At 37.5% G+C, this 18,337-nt stretch overlaps 1 protein-coding gene across 1 annotated transcript in view; it reads left to right on the top strand.

The window, feature by feature from the left end:
• The window catches only part of ZEB1 (zinc finger E-box binding homeobox 1), a 197,028-nt gene that overhangs the window by 150,852 nt on the left and 27,839 nt on the right, over positions 1-18,337 (top strand). The window lies entirely within an intron of this gene.

The following is an 18,337-nucleotide window of genomic DNA, read 5'->3' as shown; positions in this document are numbered from 1 at the left end:
GTTGGGCTTAAAAAAAAAAATCGTGGGAAGAGATTTCATAGGTGTGCCTCTCGGTTCTTCCCAGTCCACAACAGATGTCTCAAGCTTCTACACAGTGTCTTTAACCACAAAGGTTCATCCTAATATTTCACTTTCTTAACAGTCTGGAAGTTGAGAACAGTTGTTCATCTGCATCTGGATCCCAAGAGCAGTATGGATGTACTTGGCTATTACTTGGCTCTTACCATCATATTTTCAACTATTTCATTAGACTTTTTCCCAGGCAGCGCTTCATTCTGGCTGTGACACCTTTGAGTTTTGTACTCTCTGCTGGGAAGGAAAGTTAGCACAACTGTTAGACGCAAAGTCTTTCCATACAATCCTTAGCACAGTGGAAATGGATCTCTTTCCCTGTGCTCCTGCCTTTCCCAGAAGTGCTATTTCTGTCAGGCTACCTTGCAGCGTTGTGGGTTTTTCTTTTTAAACATAGTTCATCTCATCCTTCCACCTTCATTTTGGCTGTTTGTCTTTCACGGGCATATTGATTTCCTATTCAGTGACGACTTCTCAGTAGCCTTCTGCTCACTGACTGTGCTTGTGTCGTAATCCTCAATACACTTTCCTACACCTCCCATTCTCCAGTGGCATCATGGCTTTCAAAAAACTAAATTCTCCTCCAGAAGTAATCAGGGGTTGGCTTAGTCCCTTCCCTGATCCTGATTGTTTTAGAAGATCATGATCAGTTTAGTTACGCTTATAACCATAAAGATGTCTCAACTATTTTTAGAAATAGAAGATTAGATAGATCTTAAAAATGGGTGTGAGTATCTTCTTGGAAAAATTATCAGAGATTAGAAAACATATTTCTCATTTCAGAAGATCCAAAAGTCAGGTCTGATCACACTTTAATGCTTCATTCTTCTTCAAATTCTGTGTTTCCTTGTTCTTTTTCCCTTAGGAAATAAATGCTTGTAAGCCTAGAGATGTTTAATATCTGAGCTATTAACAGCCATTATTAAGATTCAAAAATGGAGTAACTGGTTGAAATGTTTTATATTTATTAGCATTATTGTTATTGCTGTTATTCCTTTATGTAGCATATCAGTGCATTGCAATTGGACTGATCTGATAGAGCAAGTAAGATTCTTAAAAACTAAAATCTCCTATAGAAATACTGTATATAAAATTATTAGCTAAAATAGCTACAGGTAACACTATGCCTTTGCTATCTTCAGTATCTCTCTGGCTTGTAATTTTAACCAGATAGCTCTTGAGAAATTTCTAAGGGACTGGCTGTGAAGCAGTAAAAAACAATCTGCAAGGCATTTGAAAGTTTTTCCTCCCTTTTTAGAAGTTCTGTCTCTTCATAAGAGACCAGATACAGTAAGCTTGAAAATCATTTGCCTCCTCAACAAAATATTTTCTTTTTAAGCCAAACACTCCCATTGTGGTTTGTTTAGTGCTCAGCTTGTTTTATCGTAGTCTTTACAAAGAAAGTCTCTGTCTTGAAGTGACTGATAGATGTTTTTTACTGTCCTCCTCAGTATTCATCTGAAATCAGGTATGACTTTGTTACTTTCTTACTGTCTTTTCCATTCATTTACAAAAGGCTGACAAAATTAAGTTTAAGAATGCCTGTAATGCATGTCAGGTCATTTACATGAATAAATATGGGGTTGGATATTTTCTCCTTTTTTTTTTGAAACTGGTCTCTTTATTTAAGCTACCCTATAGTTGATACTTTGTTAGAGTCTTCTTTATCGCGGTTCATTCACCTTACAATGAATTTCAATGTCAAATGGAATAGATAAGCTCTTTTAAATTAAAGTCTCAAAATGTTTAACTTCATCCTTCCGTAGACAGAATTTGGAGGTGTTGGACTAAATTGAATGCAGTTATTCATCACCATTAACAAGTCTTGGAACATACCTGCTGCACAGTAAATTCCAATATCATAGTTAAAATCTCATAGTTGTCTTTTATGGACTGATATTATAAATCATCTTCATTTGCTGGACTCTTTTTTGAAGTACTTATTTGTTGGAAACCTTTTACAAGCTTTACTGTGCCGTGTGTTGATCCTGTACAAACACGAGTGCATATTCTCTTAGAAATTTAGTGTATCGTGTAGTTGCATACTATAAAAAGTAATTACAAATATTTAAGAAAGATATTAGCATTAGCTTCTTAGCTACTATTCCTTCAGCTTATATTACAGAATGTTACACTAACTGAAGAATGTCATAGAATCATAGAATGGTTTAGGTTGGAAGGGACCTTAAAGATCATCGAGTTCCAAGCCCCCTGCCATGGGCAGCAACGCCTTACACTAAGTGGCCAGGTTACTCAAAGCCCTATCCAAAAAGCTCTTGGTTTGCACTTCTGTTGTGTTGTGCCGACACTTCATTTGTCCCTCCAAATAATAATTATAGATAATCTTCAGTCTGTCTTTTCTAGCTAAAAAAGAAAAGGCAGCAACACATTAATGAAAGATTAGAGATATTTTTGCCTGTTGGGTTTGTTTGGGTTTTTTTGTGACGGGAAAATCTGAAATAGTTTAAGGAATAATTTACTTTGGAGTTTATAAAGAAACAAGTGTGAGGCTGACTGAAACAAAGCAGCTGGGGGAGCTTCTCCAGAGGCCCAGCAGATGACAATGGACAGAACGGCTTTTTCTAAAACTCCATCACGTTACAGAGCCAATTACTGTAGTTTTGTTTAGTAAGGAAAGCTATTTCTCTTCTGATTGGAAAACACTTTCTTGGCTGTTGCTTCTTTAAACTAGATAAATTCTTTAAATTAGGTAAAATTAGATAAAAATGTTGGAAATACTTGCCCTTGCGGCAATAATAACCACTTCTTCCTGTTCTGGGTTAGTTTGTGAAATCCATGCCTCTTTTGAAGGAGACACAGATTTTTTATTTTTTTCTAAATCATTGATTAATATGCAAATTTTCAGTAGTTGATAGGAGTTGCAGTTGCTGGTAGGATTCAGAAATACAAGAGTGAACTGGAATCAGTGTAATATAAGGCTTAAAGGCAAGGGCTGCCATTCAGAGGGACTCACTGCTCGGGAAGGGAAGCAGAGAAGAGGGGGAGCTGTACCTGGTGCGTGCCGCCAGCGGGCAGGGCTGCGGAGCAGGCGGGCAATGGCCTTCTGGGCCAGCTCCATTTGGTCTTCAGTTCACTCATACAGTGCTTAGGCTCAAAGAATTGAACTTGTCAGATTTCCAGCTCATATTCATCGACAAGTCATCAAAGCCTATGTCAAAATGTGTTTTGTGCTATCTATAGATATGTATAGCTGTTAGGAAGGGGAAGGGGTGTGCTTGATTTGGCCATAAGAAGCAGTGATGAGGAGTCCAGGTAGGACTAAAGTGTTAGCAGTCTTTAAGTAGAACTGCATGCTCTTCTGTGGCATGTTTTTTTTCAGTAGCTATGAGTTGAATTCAGTGGTTAAAAAAAATGCTTTACTAGGAATCATGTATATACTCGGTATTTTCACTACTCAAATAGTTTTAAGATTGCAAGATGCTTTTTTCCTTAATAATAGCATTTTCTTCTACAGAAGTGGTTCAGACAGATAATAGCATGTCATCATGTTACGCCTGCTCTGAAGTTCCTGGCTTTGCAAGGTATTTTCTTATTCATTAAGACTATTTTGGAGAGAGAGACTATCATTCTTCAAGGCCAACAGTGCTGGTTTCTTAGGATGTTATTCAGCTTCTTAAAGAAAACAGTCTGAAATAGTTTTCTAGTACATCTATTAGTTTTCTAGTTCGTCTAAACAGTTCTGTTGAGAAGTGAATGAGATTTTTTTTTAATTTAGGCTAGCGCCTAAATTTAGTATTCCTTTTTGTGTGTGCATTTGTGAATCTTTATTCCAACAGGAGGGTCTTGTATATTTGCCTCTTCATTCATGCAGCACTTTCTCCATGCTGTTTCAATCTTTGTCTCTATCTGATGGGGAGCTGCTGTGGTGTCGCAGAGTCAGCACGGCTGCGCAGTCCTGGAAGCTCATGGCATTCTTTTCTCATACGTTCTCCATGAACCCAATTTCTTTTGAAGTGTGTGCTATGTCTGTGAAATATCGTAATGGCTAGATGAGAGTTGTTCTTTGGCATAGGGGCTGAAGAGCTGGTTTGTCCAGTTCTCGGCCCAAAAAACTGGGTGCAGTTGCCTTTGCAGGGAGATTCAGTAGCTATTTGTGAACAACTTGTGTACAGGAATGGAACAGTGCAAATCCAGATTATAGTTCCAAAGAAGTTAACAACACTGCTTTTTGGAAGCATCTATCATAAATTACTTGATCTTCAGAGAAAAATAAGGTTTTGCTAAAGTGTGCTGTGAACTACATTCACAGCCTTTCGAAGCAAAGAGGTTAGTATGGCAAAACATGTTTATTTCCTTAATATAATGCCAGAAATATCCATTAAGTTTCATTCTGATTTGTATAAATATACAAAGTTTTATTTAAATGTGTAAAAATTCACTAATGTATAATTTCCCATTGTCATTTTACCAATGTATGATATCCTATGGAATGCATCTTTTGAAAACTAAACTTTTCCTTTAGGTTTCTACTTCCATTAAACAGGATAAGACCTTTCATGATCTCACGTAGCCACCTGTTTAAATAGACCCCCAGGGAATGTCTACCCTTGAAATCCAGTAAAGTGCTCTAAATCCATTGCATATTTTCTTACTCTCTCTTTCTTCATGCTCCTAGAATGCAGTAGGTTTCTGGGAATGATAGCTGTTCATTATCTTGCAAAATGAGGAAGTCACACATAGAATTTAGGTGGTGCTTTATTTCCCACTTCACACAAATAAATTATATAAATGGTTAGTGATTTAGTATTTTAAAAGAATTGAAAATCAGTAGTGTGAAAAATCTGTAATGTAAAAATGACTGTTGTAAAAATATAGTAGCTAATTAAAAATTGGCGAGACTTGGAACTTGTCATACCACTCCCCGACAGTAATTTTCTACTGCAAATGTTTTGGTTTATTAGCTGTGAATACAAATGCAAAAAATTATGTGCATGTCATATATGAATATGCGTAATAAACTCATGTTATTCAAGATGCAAAGCTACATGAAGAAAACCAGATCATCCAATTACATACTAAAACTGTGTTCATCAACATTTTGGTATTCTAACATCTCTTTAAAATCTTTATTTTCAGGAAAAGTGAATTATGAATATTCGATACAACAATCTGTTGTGATAATAACATGTAATCTCTACAAAGTACTTACCCTGAATCCAAAAAGTCAGGACTCATATTTTGAAAACTGCAACCTAGAACACCATTAAAAATGTTCTTCTGTAACTATGGGAAGTCAGAGTGAAGCCAAAATGTAACTTGTCAAATTATAAGACAAATTTGAAAAAAAAAAAAAAAAGCCCCTTCTCTAAGCAGGGGACAGCCGGGGGAGTTACTTGAATACTGGAGTTTTTAAACCTATAGTCCCAATAAATAGCTGACCATTATGCATTTGACAAACTAGCTCTCTGTCAAGACATATATTGAAGAAATTACTTAGACGTTATGTTGTGAAATGTTGTGAAATATGAAATGAAAATAAAATCGTACTTTCTAAATAAATTTATTTTGATAATTTATTAATTTAGATTATATTTATCCAACAGGTGTTCGAAGTTGCATAATTTATTGTTCTGTTAATTTAGGAATGAGTAAAGGAAAATGTCAGGGCTTCATGAGGCGTATGATTCATTATGGTGGTGTCTCTACCATGTGTATAATTTTCTATATCCTGAAGACTTTTCTGATGGCACCTTATGGTAGTCATAAAACTTGGGGGGCAAGAAAGAATTGCTGTAATAGGCTATTCTTGTATATAAAATGTGGCATTTGGAGTATCATTCTTCTGCCTTCTATCTAAGAGGCTCTCCAAACTTTAGAAGCCAAACTGGTACTCCTGTATTACAGTCCTTTATTATCTGTGAAATAAATTTATACTGTCTCTAAACCTAGGTAATGATGTTATATAAAATCACCAGTATTATGAAATATATAATACACATTTCTGTAAACATGTCAAACGTATTTTCCTGAAAAATTAACCTGGCCTAATGATACCTGAATAAATGGTACAAGCTTCAGGCTGATTCAGGCACGAGTGGATGCTCTGTAACTGATACCCATGCAAGAGTGCCACAGGAGCAGAATTATTTTACACAGTGATTGAGTTAGTATCATGGAGTGATTTTGGTTACAACTGATAATTTGTACTAACCTGAGTTTTTATGTATAATGCTAAAACCCACTGTTAAGTTTTTGAGTAATTCAGGTAATTATCAAACTGTAATTCAGATTAAGTCTTTAATGAGTATAAATCTAAAGCAACTGCATTAGTTGTATTCAATTTATGTTACAGTTATGAACAGAAATAGGATATTGTGCTTTTTTACCAAGTTGGTCAGTATGAGAGAACTTGTATGTAATTTTGAAGCATGCTACCATGGTGTGTGTCTGTGTTTTATGCCTATATAACTCTTAGAGTGAGTATCTCCACCTTGCTGCAATCAAATAAATTCCTGTAACTGACCACATTCTCCCAAATGATTGGTACCCATTGGTACCTAGTAGCAATACCCATTGGTACCTAGTAGCAATTAATGATGAGACAGTTTTCTGTGGCTCATCTTAAACTTGGTGACACTCTTCTGTGTGCAAGAGTTAATTTTTACTGTAGTAATAAATCATCTATTTTTAAAAATCTGTCTTTGAGAAAGTAGTTCATGATTTTGCTTTTTAAATTCTTCTCTTAGCTAACTTTTTTTAATATGTGAGAAATTTTATAAAGGAAAAAATTGTCAAGTATCTGGAGTAGAACGTGTAGAAACAATGTGGTTATCTTATAAACAGAGCATTTTGAAGATACAAAGGAGTGGTACAGTCGCCAGTGGACAGAATTTTTTAAGTGTAAACCAGACTATGTAACCCATGAAATATACCTCTTCCTCTCAGCCTCTCCTCAGTTTACTTTACTATTCCAGTTGTTCAATAATTGGAGGTACTAAAAGGTGAAGGCTTCTCAGATATTTTGACATCTCATGCTTAATTTTAATGGTCACCATACGCAGTTGTCTCGGAGGCAGTAAACCATTGCGGCCGTCAGACTGTACCTGGCTGTGAGGGATACCAGTCAGATGTGTAGGTTGGTTTTTCCAGTCTTCTGAGTAAAATGATAGACTATAAAACTAATGCTGGTGACAGAAATGCAAACTTACCTGGGATGAAATAGGACACAAGGGAGAGGTTTCTACTCTTTGCCTCTTTAATTTGGAGCAGAGAATGACTAGATTATTGCTGCCTACCCAGAATTGGTCCCCACAGTATATTCTTTGAAAATTCAGATTTTTTAAAAAATCCTAAACATCAGGATTTTATCGATTTGATATTTATGTCAGTACAATTTTATGGGAAAATTGTGAGTGTTCTTTAGAAAGAGACAAATGGGCAGAGAGCAGGAGATTTAGTCAGAAGTTCCAACCTGTGTGTTACGTGGCTATCCTCACCTTCTAGTTGATATTTATTTTGTCCATATGCATTCACAAATATAAATACTCGTGAAAACTTCCATGTTGCATAGGAGAGGTTTTGTCACCTATAATGAGCGAACACTTTTCTGCCCTTTATGAAGCTACCTGAGGGACAGCATATAGAATGGGAGAGCTGCGAGACAGAAAAATGAACCGAGGTTGGCTTCTTCCCTGCCAAATGTTTAAAACTGCAATGAAAGTATTGGCATTATTTTTTGCCAGTAGTTTTAAAAAATTATGCTGGGAGGAGATATTGTTCTTTCTGTTCACTACTCTAAGTTTTTGTAAATGCTTTCTTAATGTATTAAACTTCCTTTAGGTTTTTGTAAAACTTCCTGACAGCGGCAGTTGACGTGAAATTACACAGAGGAGTTAAGTTCTTATTTGTAGAAAGCTCTGCAACCTTGGCTTGTACAATGGTGATAACAGGCAAAGGGTGCAGTTAATTTTCTCATCTGCTTTCGGCTGTCTTGTTTCTGAATGTTAATTTTTTTCTTACAGGGCCGTTTTTGCTACTTCCAAACCTATAAGCACCTTGTAATAATACCATTTTTCAAATTATGCTGCCACTGAGAATTTTCATATTTGCATGTAGAATCTACATCAGTCCAGAGACTAGAGGGAGAGAATATTTGGACAATAGTTAGCTTTTTCATTAGAGAAATGACGATCATTTGCAAATCCAATAGAGAAATTACCATTCAAGTCCCTCTGTCTCACAGAAAGACTGAAAGCCTTCGTTTTGCAAAGCTACAAAGCTTCCATTTTTAGTACCGAAGAGCTGCAGAGTAATGAAAAGTCTCAAAACAGCATGCTGAAAATTACATTTCTTAAGTTACTTTTCTGAAGTAGCCCTAATAAGAGAAATAGTTCACAATCAGATTATTTTTATATGATGGTATAGGTATACATATATAGATATACATTTCCAAATCTAATTTTAGGCTATCAAACCTGAAAATATGTATGTATGAATACATAAAAATATGCTTTCCTGTATTTTAAAATTACTACTAGGCCAAGACTAAATACTTGAAATACTTGTCTGTGTACTCTACTTCTCATCTCTGGACTCAGTTCTACGTGCAAGTAAATTCTCATGTGAGCTCTGGAGTTGATTTTAAAGTTGTTTCCCATCCTTGTAAGTTCAATAAATTTTTAACGTGTAACATTAAGGCACCATACAGCATCTGAACAGCCATGCAAAGTGGCAGAGGAAAGGCTTATAGAGTATCCCAGTGCACAAGTGCTGTGATTGTTTTGCTCAGGTGATAGACAGTTAAAACTATAAGGCATGTGGGCTACTACCCAACGGTCCTCTGTACTAAGGCCTCTTGTTGAGAGGTCTGCCTGCGTAGTTTTGGTGATCCTTTCTAATGAGTGTGAAACCAGTGTGCCCGATTGAGCTTGTCATCTGCAATCTCAGGAGTTACCTCAACACATACGGTTGCTGTGGTCAGGCCATCTTGCTAGATGATACTTGGTAATGTTCAGAGTTGAGGCCAATCAGCACTGCAGATGGGAACAACCATGCCTGTGATCTTAAGATATTTCAAGTGAGTGGAAGAAAAGGTTTTCATTCAAGAAGCAAGCCAAAGGGAGGAGGTGGTGTTGTCTCTCTTTTACTGGACTCTTTGTACTGCATATGACAGCTTGTTACCAGTCCTAGAGCTCCATTGCCGTTCACTCATCTATAACCCCGCATTGCAGTGCTGAGTGATTTGGGTACTCACTGCCATCCACGTCTTCTGCACCGTCTTTCTTCTGTCTCCCAAAGGTCCTTTTCAAGCTTTCCTGTGTTGCTATTGCAGCTTCTCTGTCAGGATGTTTGTTAGCAGTATAGATCCAGACTCTTTAAGGAGTATGGGATTCAATCCATGTCACACAGCCTCATCCACTTCCATCTGTAACAGACAGTGGTTACCAGTTCTGACCAGCATCTGTCACCACAAGCTTTTGGCTGTCTGGAAAAGGCCACGTATAGCTTTCCTTTCAATTGCTGGTATGTCCTGCACTCAGGAGTCTGTCAAGAATCTGACTGATCCCTGCAAAAAGTAAGTTGTGAAAGGGAGTATATGACCTGGTTGCTTGTAGGAAGGAGGAACGGGGTAGATGGCCCAAGAGGTTTCCTCGCCTCCACAGGCTGAGATTTTGGTGCCAGTCACATTTAATCATTTTTATAATGGAATGAGCAATGGAAAGTTGTATCCTTCAGACTCTGCAGGCAAGAAGTGTGTCCCCCTTCCAAAAGTGTTTGGCTGTAGGTGCACATCCTTCAGTGTTGTAATTCAGATGAGGGCTGCATTTTTGAAGTGAATCTCCTGATTGTCCTCACTCACTGTGCTCTGACTCGGGAGCATGCCTTCTCTTCATACGAAATTAGAAGGTAGGCTCTGGGAGCACTCTTAAGTGTGTTGCAGCCACTAAAGAAAATTTACTCCAGGAGATCAGACTAGAGCTAGTTCTATTAAGAGACAGCTCTCAAACCCTGAGTGTGAACATTAGGTCCTCAATGTCAGCAATTTCTCCATGTATTTCTGCTTCTCTTCCACCACCCTGCCTGCTAGTGTGGGTACAAGCTTGCTGTCCTTGCCTTGGAACCAGCAACTCTTACAAATCTTTTACAATCAGTCGGACTTGTTTTCGGATCCCTCTCCTGACTTGGTGTTGGGCTCAGCATCTCAGAAATCATACAGAAGTAAAATGTAATGTCTTAGGTATGTAGTTTGACTAGTTTGGGAATGATGGGGGAAATACATATATTCTCCTGCCCAGAACTCATGTTAGTCACAGGCAAAGCAGGTAGTTGGCTAAAGCAGCTGCCTGCCAGGGGCAGCTGAAGCAGCAGAATCCCCAGCTACTGCTCTCTGCTTTCTGCCCTTATTCACCTTTGTGGCAGAAACTCCACCATGTCTTCCCCACGGGGAAACCTGGAGCTGCTTCTGCTTCTGGGTTTCTAAATAGTACACTACCAAACTGTCCTGTTCCGATATAATTGTGCATATGGGACTAAGTTAACCCTGAATCAAGCTAATGATCAGATGAAGAAAGGCAAGCAGCAAAAAAATTTAATCACTGAGGCTGGAATATTTGCCAGATTTGCTCCAAGTATCGCTTATGTCATCTCAGAGCGTAGTGCCAGAGCTGTAGCCATTACCCTACTGCTGGGGAGCTGCTCCTGACTTAGATCATCAGGCTTTGCTCCAGACTTTGCCATATCAATAGAAAAATTCAACGCTGAGGGTCAGTTTACGTTTAATGTCAAATACCGATTGATTTTAAAACCATGATTTAACATTGACAAGCAGAAAATTTGTATTTACACCATTGATTTGAATGTGTGTTGTGGAAGCCAAGCCAAACATTCAGTCTCACTTTTGGTACAGCATTTAGAGCACGTTTTAGTATGCAGTCCACTTTCAAAGCATTTATTTTAAATTCAGAATTTCTTTCAGTTGCCCAGACCAAATAATCCAGTACATGAGTATTGAGATGATTTATATACCTTAGTGCATATTAAGATTCTTGAATTTTATGAGTTTTATTGACGGAACATTCAATCACATGTGTGTCAAGCTGCATTTGACTGGACATCAATATTCAGTTAAGAGGCGTAAAAACGTTTTGAAAGAGATTTTTATTAGTTAAACAAAATTATCAGAAATGTTCTTGGTACATGTAAATATTTAGACTTATGTTTTTACAGCTATTCATATATTTATATAAACACATGTGGGAGATGTAAGTTTGATCCCTTCAAGCAGAGGAAGGATTAAATCCAGTTCCTCTTCTCCTATGTGAGTACACTCACCTGTGTATGTGTCTAAATAAACAGGGAGGCAGCCTTTTATATATAAAATATAGTTCTGTTCTCCAGTTATAGCACATATACTGTTCCTAAAAGCAGAATGGCTTTTCTGAAAATTACAAGTATGTTTTAAAATTAAATTTAAAATGGATTATTTCAGAAACTAATCTCTGGCAGGGTTGCAGTTTTATTTTGAATGATTTAATGAAGAGTATAATACAGTTTCCTCACACTTACCACATAACAAGATCTCAATGTAGTGTATTTTTACCGCGCTCGACAAGCTGCCTTAGGTAATGTGTTCTGCTGCTTCCACTCCCCAGCGTAGTGCTGCTGGCTGTCCCGATACCACGGGAAGTCGCCCTGCTGCCTGATGGAGGCTATGACATGAGTGGGAAGCAACAAATAGTTTCACTAGGGCTTGCTTGTACTTGTTTGAGAAATAATGATGGTGTTTCCAAATAGCCAAGCAGTAGTCAGGCAAATAAAATTCTCGGTGGATAAAAGTGAAGGAATGTAAGTGGAGGGAGGAGCAGGGTCCCATCATGGGTTCTGAGCTGATTGTTACCATTCAGGAACAGCACTTCTGGGGTTACGGGAAATAAACCTCTAGTAGTGTCAGTTTAATTACTTGTATCAGTCAAGAAAAGTCTGGGAATATGACTTGCAATATTAGAAAAAGGGATGAAGGAGAAAACGGCACATCTTTATGCTGCTGTTCTAATCCATGATGTATGTACATCCTGAATGCTGGGTGCAGTTCTAGGTTGTCATCTCTCCCCCCTGTAAGCACGGGGATGCAGCAGAACAGCAGAAGGTCTGGAGAGGTGCAGCAAAAATGTTCAGTGGAACGACTTCTCTACGAGTAACAAGTGGACAAGGACTCCTCATGTTGGAAGGGAGGGCTGTGCAATGAAGCATATCAAGTCATGAACAGCATAGAGGGCACAAATTGGGAGGATTTAGGGGACACCCGCTGAATCTAGTGCAGAGCAGGTTCAAAATCAGCAGAAGAAACTTATTCTTCCCACAACACAGAGCTGTGAAACTGCTTGCCTCAGAATGACGTGGATACCTAAATTCTCATGAATTCAAACAGTAACCGGACAAATTCACAGAAAATGAGGCTATTAGGTACGAAGACAACACGTCTCGTTTAGGAATTCCAGGAGCCAAAAAAACTACTGAAAACAGGCAGAGAATTTTAGGAGAAGCATCGACATATGCCTTCCCTTTTCTGAAGCTCTTCCCTGTGTTTCTACTCCAGATGGTAACATGGTTCTGTATATATTACTGCATGGACAGTACTTATTCATTTCAAGTGTATGTATTAAACGGGGAGGAAAAATATGAAAAGAACATAAAGGTCTAACTTTACTAAAGATACTGGGCAGTTTATCAGTGGAGAGGTGGAAGTACAGCATTTCATTCAGGGGTAGTAATAAAATTAATAGTATACCTTAAAATCTAAATATAAAATACTGAATGCTAAATTGTCAGGTTTCTGCCTTTGCAATATGTTTTCCTAAAAATATTTTTAAGACTAGAGCAAAATAATACATGGGTGCAGATTTTCTGCTGAGCTGACAGAGAGTAAAGGGTTTCAAAGAGATGATTGTAGGCTGTCAGAGCAGAAATCCATGAACCAAGAACGCACTTCACAGAGCACAGGGGTTGTTCCAGTTTGTAGAATCAAAGGTTTCTTTTCTAACAGTATTCATGAATAAGCTTTCAAATTTTTTTATTAGAACTTGGAAGAGCTTTTAGAAGTAGGATTTCTAAAAGATCAGAATCCCTCACACCTGCTCTAGATCTCCAGCCTTTTCAGAGCTGAGATCCTGAGCCCACACAACTCAAATGTGTTGGTTATGTGTCCAACATCTTGACAAATTCAAAGGTATTTGTGTCAACTCAGAAATTCCTAAAAGTTTATTTTTTCAGTGGAAGTAGGTAGGATTTTGGATTAAGCATGGAGAGGTATAAAAGAGACAGGTGGTAGAAAGTTGGACCAGAGTCTATATAAAAGACAGTGACCGCTGGCAAGTGTTGAAGAAAAGATTGTAACAGATCAGGTTGAAAGCATCCTTCTGTCTGTACGCTTCCAGGTCCTTGTAATACGTGTTAGAGATTACGGATTAGTTCTGTTGAAGCCTGTCCTCTTTTTAGTGCAGTTCTGTGCTGTTGCCACCTGATTTCAAATTAATCTGACAGATATTCTACCACATGCTTTTTTTCTTGTTGAGTAAATTCCTATCAGGATTTGAGTGATATGAACTTGATTGGGTCATTCTTTGTGTTGGGAATGTCCTCTTTCATGTGATCTAATGATTCAGACAGCAGATGTGGATGGGGGAGCGGTAAGCAGGTACCTGCTGCCAGCTTTTTGAGAAGTTTTCCTTCTATTGCCGCCCAGGTCACTCGCCTTTTTGGGGACTCTCCCATTATGTTATATGCTATGGAAACAGCAAGTCCTGCAGTCTTTCATCATCACAAGATTAGCGTTTGCCTTAAATTTCCAGGGTTCATTGGTTTTAAATCAGAGAACTAAAGATTCTTTTTCTTTTAAATACCGTGTTGGAATTTGACTAGACATTGTATTGTGGTTTCATAGCTGTACTCAACCAGCAAAATAATATATTTCTCAGATTTAGCTGTTTAATTGCTAATTCCATTTGAACATATTTCTTTTTTAATTAGAATTGTGCAACATCATACATCTTCTCTGCATTTAGGACTGTAAAAATCCAGAAAGCAAAGCTCATTTTCTGCAATTCATTTTGCAGTCATTTACTCTTAGAGCAATGAAAGCTTCGATTACAAACACTCATTTATTCTTTAAGAATCAGGTTATTGTAGCAAGAAAGTGATCAACAGGAAAGTAAGTTCATGAGATGTATTTTTCATGTATCGTTTTTTAATGAGTGTTTCATCTTTATTTCAGAAGATATATAGTAACGATATAAGAATTATTTTTATGGAATAAATATTTAGTCTTCAGTGTCATTTGCAATATATATGTTGAAAATGGGGCCTTCTTTTCCATTTGTCTGTAAAAGTAAAGCTGAAATCAATAATAACTGTTTAATATAATAATGTACATTTTTTATGCTAGGTTTACATACTATACGGTGGAGAGAATAGGTCTGTATGTCTGTTATACATCGTATGTGCTTGTCTGGTGACCTGTTTTCAGAGGCGACAGCCATGGTTCATGATCTGAGTCAGACTTAGCTTTTACAGTTGAAGATAAGATTCCCTTCAGTGGTCTGCTGCTTCTCCCTGCTGCTGATGGTCGTCCCTGGAGCGGTGGTGGCCGAGGCTGACGTAACCTCTCTAGCTGTCCTTGCTTTTCACAGCGCAGTGTCTCATCATGGAGACACTGATTGCTGTTTCTGTCAGTTTGCTGTGATCCAGGCTGAATTATTTTATTTAGGTAGTTGCTACTTTTAAATGACATTTATTAAAAGTAAATATTACTGAAATTTGAAATATTTGTACTTACTTCATTGGAAAGCTGTAACTGTTCTTCTAAGCAAGGTTTTACATGTGGGGTTTCTTTTCCTGCATGAAATATTTGACCAAATTAGAGGCCCTTTGAAGTCATCATTTATGTATATTCAATTGAATTTCTTTTTGAGGTTGTAAGCAGTAGTCTCTACATATTGGTTTGTATTGAGTATATTTCAATCTCTATCCAAAAACGTTTAATTAAATTTATTCCTCCCAACTACAGCAGTTGCTGTGGTGCCAGGCATCAAGCAAGGCTCGCGAGCTTGTTGTCCTCTTCTTTCAGCGGTGACTATTCTAAGGAAACATCAAGGACTAGAGGAGAAAACCCCCAAATGGTGTGGAGATAGGGAAGGTCTACATTTGGCTCTAGGATAGAACTGGAGAAGGGAGAGGAGGAGGATGGTTACCCCTGGATTTGGGTGCCGGGTACCATAGTTCCAGGGTTTCTTTAATGTCTTCAAAGAGCTGTGGAACATGTAGCCAAAATGTGTGTGAAGCAAATGAAGATAGCAGCCTGCTACTGCCGGTCTCGTAGGGCACTGGGAGCTGATCTGCATTGCGAAAGCTAAGCTTTGTTGCCGTGCAGGCATCGGTATGGTACCATGTAATGGGATTTTAATTTTAATTAGCTAAAAATACGGTAAATTACAGGGTTTGATTGTTTTTTAAGCATCATTTCTATTAAAGAATACTAATGCATTCTTTGAAATCAAACACTTGACTTTGAAAGTCAAGCATTCAAAAAAAAGTTGGAAAATGTCAGAATGAAGATTGTTCAAACTGTTTCAATTTGTCCCTTGCATGTATGCATAATGATAAGATCTTTAATTATGTGATCACATAATTTTTTCACAGAAGGAATGGTGCCCAGAGAATGAATCAGGGGTGTTTATTAAAGGCAGCTGTTGCCTCCAGAACCCTTTCCTTAATTGCTGAAAAGCGTAGTAATTTAAGTAGAGGGCTGCAGGAATCAAAAGGGGACTCTCTAAGGCATTTGAAAGCTCCACTGAAAGACTGGATTTTATTCTCTCTCAAGGAGTTTTGATGTGATTCTGGAAGGTCACTTATTTTGGAGGTGATCTCTGTGTTTTGAGTTGCCATGGCACACGGGCTGATGTACCTGGGCTCTGAGCACAGCTGCATTCGGAATGAATGCAAGTGTGCATTGTATATATGACGTGCTGCAAAAATGCAAAGTCCTCTGAAAAGTAAAGCTCGAAATGCCTTACACTGATGTGGCGATGCCAGGGTTGCCGAAAGAATCCTCTGGTTTTTGAGTAGCCAGTTTCTTCTCTGTAAAATGGAGATACCATCTCCCTATATAATATATATTTATAATTTATTGTATATAAATATATATAATACATAATAACTTAAATGATATATAATAAGGAATCCCATTTTGGCTAACGTCCTATAAATGAGGCTTTGGGAACACTGCTGGCTGATGGGGATAAGAAGAATGTGTAATCACTTTGCAATCTGAAAAAATGAAGCAGGATCCTACAAATACTCAGTTCACTCCAAAAAACTGAGCATTCCCTGCATATTTGCCATCACTGCACTAGATGATGTGTGGATCCTGTAGAGGCAAAACAGCATGTAGTCATTTAGTTAGAATTGTGTACAGCTATGTGGATGTTTCCATCGCTTCAGTGCCCGACTTTCTGCTGCGTTTGGTGTGTGGGTTGTCTGGCCATCCCAAACGTGCCGAGCCCTTTTAGATGCAGGTTTGGCATTTGATTTCACCCAGATTACCCAAAGCTCTCTAGAAGAGGAAAATGGGAATGTTAGAGCCAGATTTCATGCTGATTTTATTGTGTTGCCTTGTTGACAACTGATCTTCAGTGGAAGGAAGCGAAATCCCAAAGACCATTTGTTTCTCACTTTTTATGGAGGTCAAGGAGTTTTTAGATTTTGCTGAGTTAGCACATGAATCAGTGTAGTGTGAAAGTATGAAAAAAATAGAGCCATAATAAGTAGATTATATTTAAAATTAAAAAATATATGATGAGGAAGAGACAGGTTTTCTCTGTAAGTGTAATTCTTCAGGACAAACTTTCTCATTATTTTTTAATTTTCTGTAAAAAAACACTCGAATATAAGGGATTCCACTTAATTTCTCAAACTAAACCAGAGATTTATTTTTTAAAACTCAAGTATTAATTATCTAAGTTACTGAAATCTGAATGTATGCCTATATATATTTAGTGGTTAAATTTCGATCCCTGCTCTTACTGATCTCCTTTGCGCGTGGCAAAGGTAAATACGTTGGTGTTTTATATTAATAATCTTCTACATCTGAGCGTTACAGTAAACCCCAGCTAAGGTAACAGGCTAAAATAATTTTTCCACTTCCTCCTGTTTTGTGTCTGTTCTTAAACTTTTTTAAAAGTTGTGTTTACCTTTGCGCAACCAAAGAAATTCATAAATCTCTTCTGCTTTGGTGAGGGAGTACATGTATGTCTTCTCTTTCACCCCTTTCGGTAACTGTGTTACTTTGCAAAATCAGTTACGGAATATGAAGTGAATATCAATTTATCAACTGAAATGGACCAGAAACTAGTATTTAGGAAAGTTGCCTAAATTTGTTGTCTTAGATGTTGATACCACAAGTAGTAGGGTGTACTACATTTTTCAAACAGTGCTATGCGTAGAAAATATGGAAACATGGAGTGATTGTTTTAAATTCAGAAGGTTCTTTTGTCATGCTTCTGCATGGTTTGATGAGACATTTTTCTTCTGAATTGGGAGGAAATGAGATAGTAGCTTGTCAATTCATGATGTTACTCACTTTCCCTGCTTAAATGCGTTTTTAAATGACTAGAATATCTACTTAAAAAAAAAAAAACAAACTACCTTCAGAAGAGCAGCAGTCTAGTTTGCTATTTATCTACCTTAATAGGCAAGATTTCACATGAAAGAATCAGTCTGGCTTCTCATGTGCTAACAGTGACAGGATGAGGGTATCATAAAGTAGCGTGATTATGTGCCTCCCAGGTATAATTCTGATAACCACTGAAGGAGTACTCTGGCCAAGACAAGTCTTGTTAGTTTATTCATTGATAAATTTATTCTCTTTCTTGAAATGTATTATGAAACATTTCAGTAAGAAGTTCAAACTTGGCAGTAAAGAAGTAATACATATATAGATCTTCCATAAATGTTTAATAGTTTAACTTAAGTAGGACGAACAAGACATTTCAGCAGGTTGTGAAAGTAATTTTTTTCTTAATACACAATCCTTACAGTTGGAATTGAAATGGCCATAACTGATCTTTTGTGCTTACAAATTAAGGCTGTTTTAATAATAATCTGCTCCCATATGACAGAAACATATATATATCATCATGTAATCCTTTGTCCGCAAGACTCTTACAATATGGTCTCCAGGCTGGAAAAGCAAAGTTGTTACCTTTTCATGGTAGCTGGGGAAAATGTTATCTGAGATTTCCTTTCTAAGTTA

Source organism: Charadrius vociferus, unplaced genomic scaffold (assembly GCF_000708025.1).
Source record: "Charadrius vociferus isolate BGI_N301 unplaced genomic scaffold, ASM70802v2 scaffold61, whole genome shotgun sequence".
NCBI classification, from domain to species: domain Eukaryota; kingdom Metazoa; phylum Chordata; class Aves; order Charadriiformes; family Charadriidae; genus Charadrius; species Charadrius vociferus.
The sequence above is the reverse complement of the archived record's forward strand: the minus strand, read 5'-3'. Positions and strand labels throughout refer to the sequence as shown.